This window comes from Camelus bactrianus, chromosome 8 (assembly GCF_048773025.1).
Source record: "Camelus bactrianus isolate YW-2024 breed Bactrian camel chromosome 8, ASM4877302v1, whole genome shotgun sequence".
NCBI classification, from domain to species: Eukaryota; Metazoa; Chordata; class Mammalia; order Artiodactyla; family Camelidae; genus Camelus; species Camelus bactrianus.
This window is the reverse complement of record NC_133546.1, coordinates 77,878,153-77,894,358: the sequence shown is the minus strand read 5'-3', so window position 1 is coordinate 77,894,358 and position 16,206 is coordinate 77,878,153. Positions and strand designations below refer to the sequence as shown.

At 33.5% G+C, this 16,206-nt stretch overlaps 2 pseudogenes; one reads left to right on the top strand and one right to left on the bottom strand.

The window, feature by feature from the left end:
• Window positions 1-16,206, top strand: part of LOC141578280 (tolloid-like protein 1) — a 253,168-nt pseudogene that overhangs the window by 84,208 nt on the left and 152,754 nt on the right.
• LOC141578489 (cytosolic 5'-nucleotidase 3A pseudogene) lies at window positions 5,601-6,453 on the bottom strand (annotated as a pseudogene).

The following is a 16,206-nucleotide window of genomic DNA, read 5'->3' as shown; positions in this document are numbered from 1 at the left end:
CATAGAAATTGTTTTATCTATTAATGAGATAGATCTTCACATATTTTTACTGTTGCAGATTGAAAGGCATGATAATTGTGCCTATGACTACCTAGAAGTTCAAGATGGAACCAGTGAAAATAGCCCTTTGATAGGGTGTTTTGGTCGTTATAATAAACCTAAAGATATCAGATCTACCTCCAATACCTTATGGATGAAGTTTGTTTCTGATGGAACAAGGCAGGGTTTGCTGCCAATTTTTTTAAAATGTATTTTGAAATAATGTAAAGTGTAAGCTTTTCTATCTCTAGAATAAATGTGATATTTAGCTTTGAATTAGGCGAGAACTAGAGTAAAGTAATTTTGAAGGTTGAAGTATGTTCATAAGGATATTTCGATGGTTTTTGATGGAAAAGCTTATTGGTAAAATACTGAAATTTGGAGCTTTATAGCACAGTGTAGGAACTCCATTAGGATAATCTGCCATCTGTTTTTTATGAAATAGCCAGAAGAGCAAATCCCAGAAAGGGATATACATGCAGGATGGAAATACTTGCAATGTAATCAACAAAGGGTTCATAGCTTGAAGGGGGTTACTGACATACAGTTCATCAATTTATTTCCAGGGGCGAGCATTTCTAAACCATCCCTTAGAGAAGAGCATTCCACCACATTAGAAATAATTTACGCTCCTTAGTGGAAAGTTCTGATACCTAAAATGTTTTTTTGACAAATAATTATTAGCAATCAGCTTTAATTTTGAATTGCATAACCAAATTTTAGTTTATTTTTGTGTCCCATGTTTGGTGTGTATTTCTGAGTTAAAAAGAAATCTGTGTTAGTGAAAATAATACCAGATTTGCATTTAGAAAATTCCTAGGCACTTAGGAAGTTTGTTATTGTAGAATAAGGTTATTTTATGGGAAGAGAAAATAAATTTTCTCTCCACTGATTTTTACAGAATAGATGATGGATTCAGTTGTGTATGTCAGATTTTAGTGTGACTAATATCTAGATATTTTTATTATTCAAAGAGCAACAATATAATAGATTTCCCCTGAGCATTACTTAGGTATTCATTATATGAATTGAAAGGTGGAGAACTTGGCACTTTTATGGTATATATTCAAAGTATTCATTAAAATGTTCATTTACATGCTTTGAATCTTCTTTATGTGTTACACTTTACAGTAGAAGAAACATGCTATGTCTCTCATGAGATGTTTATATATTGGGTTATCACAATGCTTAGTGTTTTGGTAATGCTAAATTTCTCCAGAGAATATTGTTTGCTGTTTTCCTAGCTCACAATAGGTTATTCCTAAAGAGTGAGATTATGGAGTACTTTGTTATATATGTTTTTTTAGATAGTATATATTTTTCATGTGTCTATTTCATATGTATGTTTCATGTTTTCATATACATGTGTTTATAAAAAATGATTATTGTATCTTCCGGATCAGTATGTCTATATGAAAAAAGTACTGCATGCTTTAAATTTTTCTTTTTAAAGTTTTCTTTCTTTTTAATTTTTAGTCACCATTATCTGTTTCTTAATAATGATATTTCTTTAAAAGCACTTTTTAGACTACCTAGCAAACTATACTATGAAATGAACAGGTGAATCTTTTTTTCTGTAAGTTTTTTATTTCATTCTAAATTTTAATAATCCTCTTTGACATTAAGTTCAGGAAAAAACACATTCTGTGTCTGAGATAAGGTGATCTTCCATTGGCCCAGTCCTTCCGGTTCTTAAACAATTCTTAGATTGTAATGACATGGATTCTTGTATTTCATCCATCAAGGGCTTGCAAATTGTTCTGGCTCCTTTGTTGAAAAAAATCAATTGTCTCAGTTTCATTCAAAGCTATTAAACATCATATTTTCAAAAAATTATGCATTAGTCTATAAAAATGAAATGCTCTAGCTGTTGTCTGATTGTTGCCACATTTGTAGGGGAAGATGAGTGTGCCAAGCCTGACCGTGGAGGCTGCCAGCAGCATTGTCTGAACACACTGGGCAGTCACTAGTGCTCATGTGAGCCTGGTTACAAGCTGGGACCTGACAAAAGGACCTGTGAAGGTAGCGCTGGATTTGCACGTGGCCTTCCCTGCCTGAAACCCCTGCCCGTTTCTTTCTTCCATTCTCATTCTTTATCTCTTTCTGCCTCCCTCTTCTACTGGAATAAAATGCACACAGTTATGAAGAAAATGTGATACCTTTAAAACAGAAGACATTGTATATCAGATAATAATAATGTAGCTGTTATTTCTGTGGGACTCCTAAAAATAAATATTTTGCATTATAAAAATTTACCCAAAACATAAAAGTACAGATAGAGTTTTTAAAGTATATTCATAAATATATCAATATTTATATTAGTTCACATACATACACACATTTACATACATATACATATATCCAAAAAAGCAATTAAAGAGACCAGTTATTTAGCTAAGTCTTGACTCCCCAGGAATTAATTAGGAACTGTGTACAATATGTGTTCTTTTCATCTGACTTGCTTTTGAATACCCTAATTTTGCTAATTTCACTATCAATAAAAAGGAGTGGTAAAATAAATAGTACCTTTTTTTAAAAATTTAAGTATAGTCAATAGCACCTCTTTTATGCATATTTACTATTTATCTTGCCTTCTAGCTCAACTCTCTCCAAGAGTTGCTTGTCTTGGAAAAAAGCGTTTGAGGAACTAAACAACTGATGTTTACCATCAGACTATATTGTGCTTTACATGAATCTTTTTACTAATTTTCACAACCACCATATGGAGTATATATTATTACACACATTTAAAAGAGAAGAAAACTGACCCCCAGTTTTCTTTATATTGCTCTACCACTTTACGGTGATCTAAAATGTCGTAGTCCAGCCACCATCTGTTTGGCTCCAAAGCTACAAAATAACCCCTTATAAATGGGATCAGATGATTAAAACAGTTGTCCTGAAGACTGAGGACAGAGACTGCAACTTTCTAGATTTCAAAAATTCCAGAAGACAGTTGAAATTTAATGCTGAGATGTTTGATTATCAGTTGAAAGTTGCTTTGAAGGGGATGACTTTATTTGGAGAAACCTTTTCCTCTTCTTTCTTTCTAGTGGCTTGTGACAGACTTCTTACAAAACTGAATGGCACCATAGCCACTCCAGGCTTGCGTGTGGCAAATGGCTGCACTGACACAGTACAGAGCTTCTATGAAGTCTGAATTTTTTTAATTGGAGGGCAATGAAGTAAGTGAATAATAAATATAAATTTTTATATTATGTTTTGGAAATCCCTAAAGGCAATCTGGTAAACTAAAAGAGAGAGGGAGAGAGAGAGAGAAGGAAGGAAGGAAGACACATTGCAGGAGTATGGTAGTATAGATGCTCTAGTCTTTGCTCTATTTCTCATTTCTGCAACTGCTTAGAATTCCTCTTGGCACTGGATGATATTTTAGACTGTTTCTGGGAGACTAAAAATTCCTCAGAGGGAGTGTTTACTTAGTTGTATGAACATACAGCATTTTCCTCATGTATTAAAGTACTATGAAAATATTAGGGTCATGTCATATAGACTTTTCTAGAAAAAATAAACCAAAATTCACTTAAGTCATTACAAAAATACCTATTCAGGAGAACCTGGTATATTTCACTTTTGAAAATGAGTATATTTTTCATTATATAAATAGTTTTTCATTATGAATTTGCTCATGGTTTACGAGTAAAGATGAATTTTTTAACCTCAGTAACAGATGCATTTAGTTGACACTATCTTTCTTTTACAAAATATAGCTTGCTCTAATAAAGATCTAGTTTTCTGTCTTGTATGTGTCTTGTATGATTGGTCAATGTTGGTTTAAGCCCAGAGAAAATGTAGCAAATGTTTGTTTTGTTTGAGCTTTCCCACTTGCTGTCTTTTTCTCTTTCTCCCACATTCTTTCTCCCAACAACGTTCTGTGTTTATTTTAAAATAAACAAGATTTGAAACTTCTATGTGTGATAAAGTTCACTCTGAAAAATGATTTTGTCTTTGATATATATCTGTTGAACACTTGCAAAGAAGTGAGAGAACAGAAATATAATGTATCAGTGTCTGGGCAATAATATTGGTAATATTCGTGGGATTTTATACCATAATTTTATTTTGTGTATGTATCTGTGCTTGTTTTTTTCCCCTCCTACTTTTTCTTCTTTCTTTTTAATTATTTTTTAAAAAAGTTCTGCTTCTAGAAGTCAAGGCACTTTTGTGCATTTTTTAGTCTTTTATCAATGGCTTTGAGGTAAAAAGAAGCTGCAGACTTTCGTGTTTCCTTAAAGGAAATTAAAGTCTGAAATGTGATGAACTCATATTTCAAAGAACTGTAGAAGTTTAGAGCTCAGCAGACCTTTTGCTATCTTTACATCATGTGTAAATTTTATGATGGAAAAAACTGTAACATATTTCTAATGTAAGTTATCCACATGAAACATCATTTTTCTTTAATAATTACCTGGAATTTGGGGAAATATTAAAATGAAGAATATATATTCATAGTAATCTTAGAAAAGCATTCATATGAGCAACACTTTTGGAAAATAGGGATCTTCCTGCCAGTTCTGTCATATATGAGCTTAGTATTAAATGGATTTTATTTTCTCAGTTTCCCTAAAGCTATTAGTTGTAGCAGAAATGACTTTAAAAAAAAATCAACTGTACTTTAATTAAAAAGCAAACAACCAACTTATTTAAAATATGGGCAGAAGAACTGAACAGACATTTTTCCAAAAGAGGAGACGCAGATGGCTCACAGGAACATGAAAAGTTGCTCAACATCACTAGTATCAGGGAAATGCAAATCAAAACCACCATGCAATATCATCTCACACCTGAATGGCCATCATCAAGAACACAAATAACAAATGTCAGCAAGGATGTGGAGAAAGGGGAACCCTTGTACACTGTTGGTGGGAATGTAAGTTGGTGCAGCCACTATGGGAAACAATATGGAGGTTTCTCAAAAATCTAAAAATAGAACCACCATATGGCCCAGCAATTCCAATCCTGGGCATATATCTGAGAAAAACAAAAACATTAATTCAAAAAGATATATAAACTCCGCTACTAAAAGCAATATTATGTATAATTGCCAAGATATAGAAGCCTCCGAAATGCACATCAATAGATGAATGGATAAAGAAGATGTAACATATATATGTAATAGAATGCAATTCACCCATAAAGAAGGATATTTTGCCATTTGCAGCCTTTCATTCACTTTTTTCTTCACTTCAAAAACTACCATTTTATAATTGGCATAAACATTTCCATTGCATCAAAAACAACAAAATACATAGAAATAAACTTAACGAAGGAGGTTACCTATACCTTGAAAACTGTAAAACACTGATGAAGGAAATTGAAAATGATACAAAGAAATGGAAAAAATATTCTGTGCTCCTGGATTGGAGGAATCAACACTATCAAAATGGCCACACCACCGAAAGCAACCCACAGATCCAATCCCTGCTAAAATACTCATAACATTTTTCACAGAACTAAAACAAACAATTCCAAAATTTATATGGAACCATAAAAGACGTCAAACTGCCAAAGCAATCTTCTGTAGGTTCCTAAAAGATACTTGTTTATAAAATCTCCTGTAAGATAGTGTTGACTCTCTCCAATGAGTACTAAATTGTATTAAAACAGTATCAGAAGAGCCCATGTACTTTTTTCTAAAAGTTCACCCGTTCTATCACTTAGATACCAAGTTTTCTGAATGTATCCAACATTGGCTACTCCATCTGCTGTTCTCAAGTCTCCTTGAGAATCTCTGGACAGAATTATGTTACTATTGTCTTTTAGCAGATTGAAATGTTCACTTTTTGTTAAATATGTGTATTTGCTCCCCCTTACGTCCTTTAAAAGCCCCATTTTCATAAAAATCCATTATTTGGACCCTAATTTGACATTTGGATGATAACACTAGCTTGACAGAAAACCTCTCGTGGTGTATCACCTATGCAGTGTAAAAATATATACACAGGGATTTTGTGCTTTTGGAGCTTATCAGATAAATTCTCATATCCTTCCTTGAACATGTCATCAGGTTCTTTCATAATGTCTTTAAGTTTAGCTTTTGATTAAGGTAGTTCAACAAGCAGATTATGTGACTTAGTATACTATTCTACCATGTAAAAGAACTTGTCATCTCTGGTAAGAACAAGATCAACTTTAAAAGAATAATATCTTTCCTTGGGTTAAATATCTTTTTTTGACATTGATCTGTAGTTTACAATTGTTTATGATATAATGACATGTTGAGCATCTTTTTCCTTTGTATTTACTTAATGTCATATCAAACTATATTATTATCTGAAGTATGACAGCTCCTCCTTTGACAAGACCATAGATAATTTCTTCTAACCTTGTAGGATTCTTGACATGAACCGAATGTTTCTGCAATTTTAGCATCATTTTTATAAAGACAGTGGACTCGATTAGTCATTTCTTAGCTATCCAATATTCATCTCAAAGATCTTGATCTTCCTCTTTGGGTCGTCCTCTTCAAGGTGAATATGTATTGGGCCAGCACAACCAGTGCCATCAGAGCACAAAGTCTGGCCCCCCTTTCTGAGTTCATTCTACTCATAGCCACCTGGTTCAGGCCTCTCATTTGCCTCCCAGCCAGGAAAAGAAGAGGCCAGTGACAGTGGCCAGCAAGCCATGCACAATGCCCCATGGTGAACCCTGTGAATACTCCCTCAATCATCTTTTCATATGTTTCTGTTATTCGTATTTCCTTTTCTATGGAATACTTGTCCATGTCAGTTCTATGAAAAACGTGTCCAGTACATGTGAGTGTGCCTTTTCCTTAATGTTTTGTAGGAATTCTTTATGTATACGTATGTATTTTCCAAACACCAACCCCCTTACTGGTTATGTATATTTCAAATATCTTCTCCTCTATTTTTTGTATTTCATTCTTAATGGTGAACTCAAGTTCTTAATTTTAATGCAATTTAATGTAGTGATCTTCTCATTAAACTTTGCATTATTTGCTTCTTGCTTAAGAAATAAGAGCTTAAGAAAATTTTATAATTTGGTGTTTCATAGGAAGTTTTAATCTAATGCAATTCATTTTTGTGTTGGAAGAAGGATGCAACTTAATTTTTTTTTTCTATTTGGATAAACAGTTGCCCTAGTGTCATTTATTGAATAGTTCGTTTTTCTCTCATGATCTATAATGTCTGCTTTGTCATAAATCCATTTTCCATATTGGCATGGGTTTGTTACTAGACTCTCTATTCTTCCTTTGGTCTGTTAGTCTGTGCCTGCACCAGTACCACACCGACTTCATTTCCATAGCTTATAGTAGTCCAGATAACTAGTAGCGAGTATCTCACACTAGCATCCCACATTTTGTTCTTAAGAGCTTCTTGGCTTTTGTTGGCCCTTAATCTTTCATGTAAATTTTATAATTAGCTTGTTGAGTTTCACATGCATGTGCACACTCTGATAGGATTTGTATTTGAATTGTACAGATGTTTTAGATCAGTTTGGAGAGAATTATGGTATGCTTTATGATAGTCAGTCTTCCCACCCAATAATATGACAGATCTCCCTATTTATTAGGTCTTCTTTAATGTTTCTTTAATAAAGTTTATTAGCTTTCTCTTCAGAAGACTTACACATTTTTTATTTTATCATAAGTATTTAAAATGTTTATCACTGTTTTAAATTACATCTTTAAAGAAATTTATATTTTTAGTCAATTGTTGTGGGTATCTAGAAATGCAGTTTACTTTGCATATTAATTTTGAATCTAATATCTTTTTTATTAATTTAAATTTTTACTTTTTAAAAATCCTTCTCCCACATGACATAGATACCTAAAAGTAAATTTTAAGGGAAAGGAAATTAATATTTACTAAGTTGCTACTAGGTGCCAAGTAGTCAACATAGATTATTTTACTTAATCCTCACAACTATTTTGTTGCTTATTTTTCTCAGCAAACATTTATTAACCCCTATGTTAACCTTTTCTTTTTTTTGAAATTTTTGATATAAGCAATCATATCATCTATAAAATAATCAAGGTTTTTGTTTCTTTTTTCCAGTCCTTTACCTTTTACTTCTTTCTCTTGATTTACTATGCAAGGACCTCCAGAACAATGTAGTATAAGGCTGATGAAAACAGGCATCCTTATATTGAAGCTGCTCTTACAGAAGATGCTGTTAAAAGTTTCATTGTTAGATATGAGGTTTCTGTGGGTTTTTTGAAATGTCCTTTATTGAGCTAAGAATGTGTCTTCTGTACCCAGTTTGCTAAGGAGGTTGTTGCTATTATTTCCTTTCATCACAGATAGATGTGAAATTTTATCCAATTTTTTCTGCCTCTATTAAGATACAGTTATTTTCACCTTAACATGGTAATATGATGATTTCCTTTAATTGATCTTCTCATGATAAGCCAATCTAGGATTCCTAGGAAACACCAACTTGGTCATATCCACTTACCTTTTTATACACTATCTGATTTATTTTATAAAAATATTTATTTTTAGTTTTTGCATCTACATTCATTCATAAGTGAGATCGGCCTGTGTTTTTTATTTTTTAAAATAGTATCTTTATCTGGTTTTGAAATATCACAAATGATTTTTTTTTCCCATTATGTGGAATAGTTTGCATAAGATTAGAATTTCCCAATGCTCACATGTTTGGTAGAATTGCCTAGAAATCTATCTGGATCCAGAGTGTGTGTGTGTGTGTGTGTGTGTGTGTGTGTGTGTGTGTGTGTGTGTGTGTGTGTGTGTGTGTGTGTGTTTGTGTGTGTGTGTCTTTAATGGGATTATTTTAAATGACTGATTTAATTTCTTTAAAGCTTAGAGGACTTTTTATGTTCTCTATTTTTAAAAAAGACTTGGTTTTTGTTAAGCTGTATATATCTGTATATTTCATCTAAGTTTTCAAGTTGAGGCACAGACTTGTTCATAGCATTTTGTCTGTTTAATCTGTGTAGCAACTATAGCTTTGCCCCCTTTTTATTCTTGATTTTAAAAAATGTAATGCATTTCTCTTTTTTCTCTTAATTATTCTCTCCAGAGATTGGTATCTTTTATTATTTTTCTGACCTCTCTCGATCCTCCTCTTATATGTTCACTTTCTCTTTCATTAACTTCTGCTTTTATTTTTATTATTTTCTCTCATTTTCTTGAGTTTATTTTGTTGTGCTTTTTTCCTAATTCCTTATGGTTGGATGATCACTTCATTAAGTTGAGCTTTTCTTTTTTCATGTAAGCATTTAAGACTAAATCTTTTGGAACTTAACTGTTCTGCCATTTTGGCACATAATATTTATGGTATTTTTGGTATTTTTGTTAATATTTTTTTCTAACTATTTTCTAAAGGGTTCATAATCTACACTTCTTTTATGATTGATAGGTTGTTCCAAAATATATTTAAAATTTTTAAGTATTTTTCCTTTTAGTTACATTTTTTAATAACTGAAGTGTATTTGGGTTAAATGATACATTCTTCATGATACCATTATTATTTCACATAGTGATTTCAAATTGGCTAGCTTTATGACCTAGCTTTAGTCAATTTTCATATACATTTAGTGTCAACCTGACAGTTATAATAAAGTGTCCTGTTGTTGGGGATAGTGTATAGCCAGATGTATCAGATGCACTTGGATATGAGCTTGTTGGTGGGTGGGTTATGGTGGGGGAGATAATACCTACTGCTGCCATAAGATAATTTTTCTTTTTAAGTAAGACAAAGGGACTAGGACACTACTGAGTTTTAAAGTTGGAGTTTCCATAGATATTGGAAGTCTCTTACTACCTGTCTACAGGAGCATGTGGAAATCTTATGAATCTGAGGAGCAGGGCTTATTGTGATTTCTGCTTCCTTTGTCCCCCTATGCAGATCCTAAACCTGGGAAGAACTGTAGTTGGTTAAATTGATTGCTCATTTTATTGAAACATCTCAGAGGTGAATTGAGGTTTAAGGAATGGTTCCTTACCCTGTTGCTTCTATGAAAGTGAGTGCTAGCTGAGGTGTCCAATCTTTCTAATCCAGTAGAACCCAGACCTGAAAAACATGATGAATGATATAGTTGACTGGCTCTGCTAAGGGCTTTATCTAGTTCGTAAAAAGGAAATATCTGGAACAAGGCAGCAGGCAGAAGACCAGTTCCAGGAAGGGCTAACCAAACCTATCTAAGGTGGAATAACTTAGACAAGGCTGCCAAAAGTCAGGGTGACTTAGTTCTCTAGTGTGTCTGTCTAGAAGGCTTCTACTTACAAACATTTCTTAGAAAGTATCCTGGGGCTTTATCTGGGAAAAGGCACCCTGGGTGCTGAGTCCATACCTGTATCTCTCAAGACTATTTATGAATGATTCCTGCTGATGGAAACAATCCTCAGGTAGAAACAAACCACATTTTGACACCTTCAGTTTGATTTATCATTCTTCCTCTCAAATTTGGGAGCTGGAGTTGCCTGGCCTGCCGCCTGTTATTTTGTGGAACACGTGGCCATGTGACTTCTGGAGGGAGTCCACGTGTTCTCAGCACAGCTGCTTATTTGCACCAAGCTAGGGTGAGCACCAGTGAAATAGAAAGCCTGGCCCAGGAATGGGAAAGAAAGGCGCCAGGGATATAGTGGCTTACAGGGTGGGCAGGGAATGTGTATGGAAACCATCTAGCTCCAGGGAGCCACCTGCAAGGTTGGTGGAAACTGGGGACATGCTGCTTCCAAGTCCTCTTTGCAATGGATGTTGCTGCCTCTTTTCCAACCTGGGTTTTCAGTGGCTGAACATACTCTGGTGGCTGGAAGATTTGTTCTTATCATTTCCACATCTACCGGTTTAATAGTTTGTTGAGAACTTTGTTTTAGAAACCAATATGGGGCTACTAGTTTTTGGTTTCTGGTATTCATCCTTTTGGAAGATCAGGCATTTTCCATCATTATACTGTATATGCTACGCCACATAAGATGTTGTGATGTTTACCAGTTACATGTGGAGAGGGTCAGCGTCTGAGAAAGTTGAACGATCCATCCATTTCACACATCAGAACATTGCCCAACTATAGTATCCTGGCAATCTTTTTGTTCTTAGTGCTCTGTGACTTTTCAGAGAATATCAAATTCATCTGGCATTCTGTGTAGCAATTCAATTGGACTTAATTTTTATGGTAAAGTGTTTTATAGCCAGGATGACAATGGCTTTAAAAAGTAACAGGGCCTTTTAGACTGCTGCTATATCCTGCTAAAAATATACAGTGCAATGCTGTCTGTTTTTCACATATTTATATTGTGAAGATTGACCCACCTCCATCTTGACAGTTGTCATATGGGCTATCTTGCCTATATATTTTACTGGCAATTGAATAGTGTAATGACTTCTATCTTTTTGGAGGGCACTTTTGAAACTATAGTGTTGTCCTGAATGGTAATCCCATCACCTTGGGGTTACTATGCTAATTAGTGCTATTTTTTATACTTCTTTTCCTTGTGTCCCTTTCTCATGTCATAATAAAATTATTTTTTGTCAAAGTATAGTTGATTTACAGTGTTGATTTTAGTTTCATCTGTAAAGCCTAGTGATTTACTTATACATACATTCTTTTTCAATATAAGTTATTACAAGATACTGAATATAGTTCCCTATGCTATGCAGTAGGACCTCATTGTTTATTTTGTGTATAGTGGTTTATATCTGCTAATGCCAAACTCCTAATTTATCCCTCCCTGACTTTCTTCTTTGGTAGCCATAAGTTTGTTTTCAATGCCTATGAGTCTGTTTCTGTTTTGTAAATTAGTTCATTTGTGTCATTTTTTTAGATTCCATATGTAAGTGATATTATATGATATTTATCTTTCTTTGTGTGAGTTACTTCACTTTGTATGATAATCTCTAGGCCCATCCATGTTGCAGCAAGTGGCATTATTTTATTCTTTTTATGGCTGAGTAGTATTCCATTGTGTCAATATACCACAACCTCCTTATCCAGTCATCTGTCAGTGGACATTTAGGTTGTTTCCGTGCTTCGGCCATTGTAAATAGTCCTGCTATGAACATTCAGGTGCATGTATCTTTTCAAATTGGGCTTTCTCTGGATATATGTCCAGGAGTGGGACTGCTGGATCATATGGTAACTTTAGTTTTAGTTTTTAAAGGAATCTCCATACTGTTTTCCATAGTGGTTGCACCAAATTACACTGCCACCAACAGTGTAGGAGGGTTTCCTTTTCTCCACAGCCTCTCCAGCAACGTGTGTAATAATAGCCTATAGCATGTTTTTAGGGATAGTGTGGCTAGACCATATCATAATCCATTTCCTATTGAATACTTAGGTATTTTTCAATTTTTCCTTAAGAATTCCTATAAGTTAAATTACTGTATTGAAAAGTATGAAAATTTAAAAAGTTTTTGTTACTTATTGCCACATTGACCTCCATATATATTGCACAAATTTGCATTCTCACCAGCAATGTATAAAAGTAGACTTTTCACAAAAACTTTCAGTAAACCTAGGTATCTTGATGTCTTAAATTTTTAATCTTTGCTAATTTTGTAGAAAAACTATAACTGCTGTTGTAACATGACAGGTTTCACATATTCATGTGAAATATGAGAATTTTTCCCATTAAAATTTTTTCATTTGTAAATTTCTGGTTCCTACACATTGCTCATTTTTTTTTCATTTATTTGTAAGAATTCTGTGTGTTTAGGATTTAACACTTTATCAGCCATATGTGTTTAAAAATATTTTTACAATTTGATTTTACTTTTAGTTCTTTTTATGTTATTTTTGAGGCACTAAAATTTTAAATGTTTATTAGTCAAATTTATCAGTCTTTACGCTCTCTTCTTTTGGTATCATGGGTTGAAAGGCTTTCCCCTCATGAGATCAGACAAATGTTCAATTATATTTCTTCCATTCTTTTATTATTTTATTTTTGACATTTAACTTTTTAAATCATGAAAATATTTTAATATAATTTTCAAGTAAATCAATGTTGATTTAGTTTATAGTTCATCATGTAATTATTCATTCATCTACTGAAAACTTTTGACCATTTGTACTTCTGATAAAACTCTTAACTAAAAAGAACAAATGAAAGAAATGGAACTCATCTTACTTATATTGGCTGCTTTAGTTAAGGGTTTGGTGAAAAAGAAGCCCAACATTTGAACATAAGGCCGTTGACTTTTCTGAGTGCAAATCTAGGATATACTTGATAAAATGTGGGATATCTGCATTTTCATATTATTGACTTGTAAATAATATTCAGACTTTTTCTTGTAGTATTTCATGTTAAAATAAGAAATGTGTCTTGGCAGGGTTTGAGTAATCTGCTGTCCTACTTTGCAGTTCATCAAGGGATGAGTGTATTTATCTCCTTGTTCTCCTTGAAATTAATTTTGTTATATAATGTGAGAAAAGAATCTTACTTTTCCCAAATACGTAACTAATTGAATCATCCATTATTTTCTGACTGATTTGAAATGATACTCTTATGATTAACTAAATACATTTATGCATACACATATGTGCATATGTATATACACACATATATTTGGCTTTCTAATCTCTTTCCTCAATTTTTCTAGTTTTAGAACCAATATCTTACTGTTTTAATTATTGTAGCTTTAAGGTATATTTTAACATCAGGTAGTCATGTATTTTTATCATCATGTTCTCACAAGAAAGAATGATTTAAAATATTTTTGAACATATTTTAAAATGTTTTTGAATCTTTAGAACTTTTTGAAGCAAACTTTAAAATTACTTTAACGCTTAACATTTGTCAAACAGAAACAATAACTTCTACGTATTAACAATAAAATATAAATAAAATATGTATTAAAATATGACATACACTGTGATATTAGAAATTACTGTGTTTGCCATAGATGTGGGAAAGTCAGGACCTGATCAAGACAGCTGTTTACAAATCAGTTACATTCTGGGTCCACTTTTCGGTTTGTCTCAACTGGCTACAGTGGGAAGGGTACAATAGGCTTTCTGTTGGAAGAGATCCTTGTTGGTTTTTTTTTTAAACTCAGCTTTTATTTAATTTTCCTTCCAGTTTTATTGAGATATAATTGACATCTAGCACTGTGTAAGTTTAAGGTGTACAGGATAATGGTTTGACATAGATACATCGTAAAATGATTACTGCAGTAAGTTTAGTAGACACCCATCATCTCAGAGAGCTACAAAACTAAGGAAATAAAAAACATTTTTCTCCTTGTGATAAGAACTCTTAGGATTTACTCTCTTAACAAGTTTCATATATAACATACTGCAGTGTTCATTATATTATGTTGTATATTACATCCCTACTACTTTATAACTGGAAGTTTGTACCTTTTGATTACCTTCATTCAGTTTTCCCTTCCCCCCCACCCCTCCCCACCTCTGGTAACCACAAATCTGATCTCTTTTCCTACGATCCTTGTTAGATTTTAACAAATGGATAAGACCAAATCTCTGGTGTGTCACTGTTAACCTGTAATCCTGATCCCAGTCCTGGCTTTTCATGCATCACTGTTTTGACCTTGGTTTTCCCTGTATTTCCTGGTTCCTGACTGTTTGGTGTCTGAACCACCACTCCATGTTGAGCATCCCTTGTCCATATTCACAGACTTCTTGGCCTGCTTGGTTCCACCTGTAGCCTCACCTCCCTGTTTCACCAGAGTTCTTAGATGGCTCCACCATGACAAGAAGAAAGGTGCTTCTGGCTGACTGACTCTTCCCATAGCTCTCTCTTCATATACTGATCTTTGGCTCAGACATTTTAATTATATACAATGAATCTTATAGAGCACAGAGTTGATTTTAACTCCGCATACAATTTATCTGCATATTTACAATATATCTGTAACAGAGATCTGTGCTATCAAAGAAGTTTAAGAATTCATCATTTTCTTTTGTACCACCTCACCTGCAACTTTGGTTTCAACTGTACTGTGCTTCTTCCATTTTCATGTGTCTAATGTCTTGAGATATATTTGTATTTGTCATAGGAAAGATAAATAATAGTCATGATGACAACAATAAGACAGGACCAAAAAATGTCAACTGAGAAAGGGAGAACAAAGAAATGAGATCAGCAAACCAAGTTTATTTTAGCAATACCACTAAAGGACAGTAACTTGGAGATAACAATGACCAATAACAAAGTAACTTGGTCATAATGATGACTGTTTCTAATAATTTTATGGTGTCTGTTAACCACCTATTCAGTTTGAAAGACTTCAAATGTGTCCAGTAAACATTTACCAAGTAGAGCTGACCTGTACGTATTTCTAAACCACTCCACCACCTATCACACCGTTCAGGTCCATAAAAGAATGATGCTTCAGAAACAGTATTTTGTAGCATTTAAAACCCTGCACATTTTTTTGGTGAAATCATTCAGAGAGACAAGATTTTTGTTTGCTGAAGAGTGATGACATTCTGTGAATATATATTAAGAACAATGATAATTTTGCATTTTTTCCCCAGAAGTATCAAATTAGGAGGCCCAAAGCATTAGCTATCTGGTTACCATATGCCATGTTTTTGTTTTTATGCAATATGACTTGAAACCTTCCATCAATTTGGAACAATTAGTTACTTACTTCTTTGTATGGAGAAATGAAGAATAGTACATTTCAAATCATTAAAGACTAACCAAAATTTTTGAAAGCTTGACCTTCCAAGCAGTTTTTGGAAAATAAGTGGTGTTTATGATAAGTCATAAATGTAAGGATATGTTTCTATGAATTGGAATTAAATGAGTGTTACTAATTGATGTACCAATAAAAGTAATTTTCTTTTAAGCTTCAGACAGTTTGGCAATCTATTGGTTTGAGTTTCAATGGCTTATTCATTTTATATTTTATATTTCCATTAGCTTCTCTACATTGCAACTCCATAAGGCACTTGGAGGAGAATGTATATGAAATGTGGGACTGAACTTGGTCTTCTAACCTTTCTTTGTGGGGCCAGGTGACGGGTTCAGATAGTAGGGTTCTGGGTAAGGTATGCAGGTCCAGTGCGTTAAGCCTACGAAGAAAGTGGATGGGAAACAACAAATCAAAACAAAACCAAAGCTAACAAAGAAACTTGTCCTGAAAGCTCTAAAGCAGTGGTTTACAGTCTGTTCTGCGGAAGCCCTGAAGGCCTTGAATTTATTACGGTCCCTCTAATTCAGTGATTCTTAACCCTGATCAACAGTCAGAAGT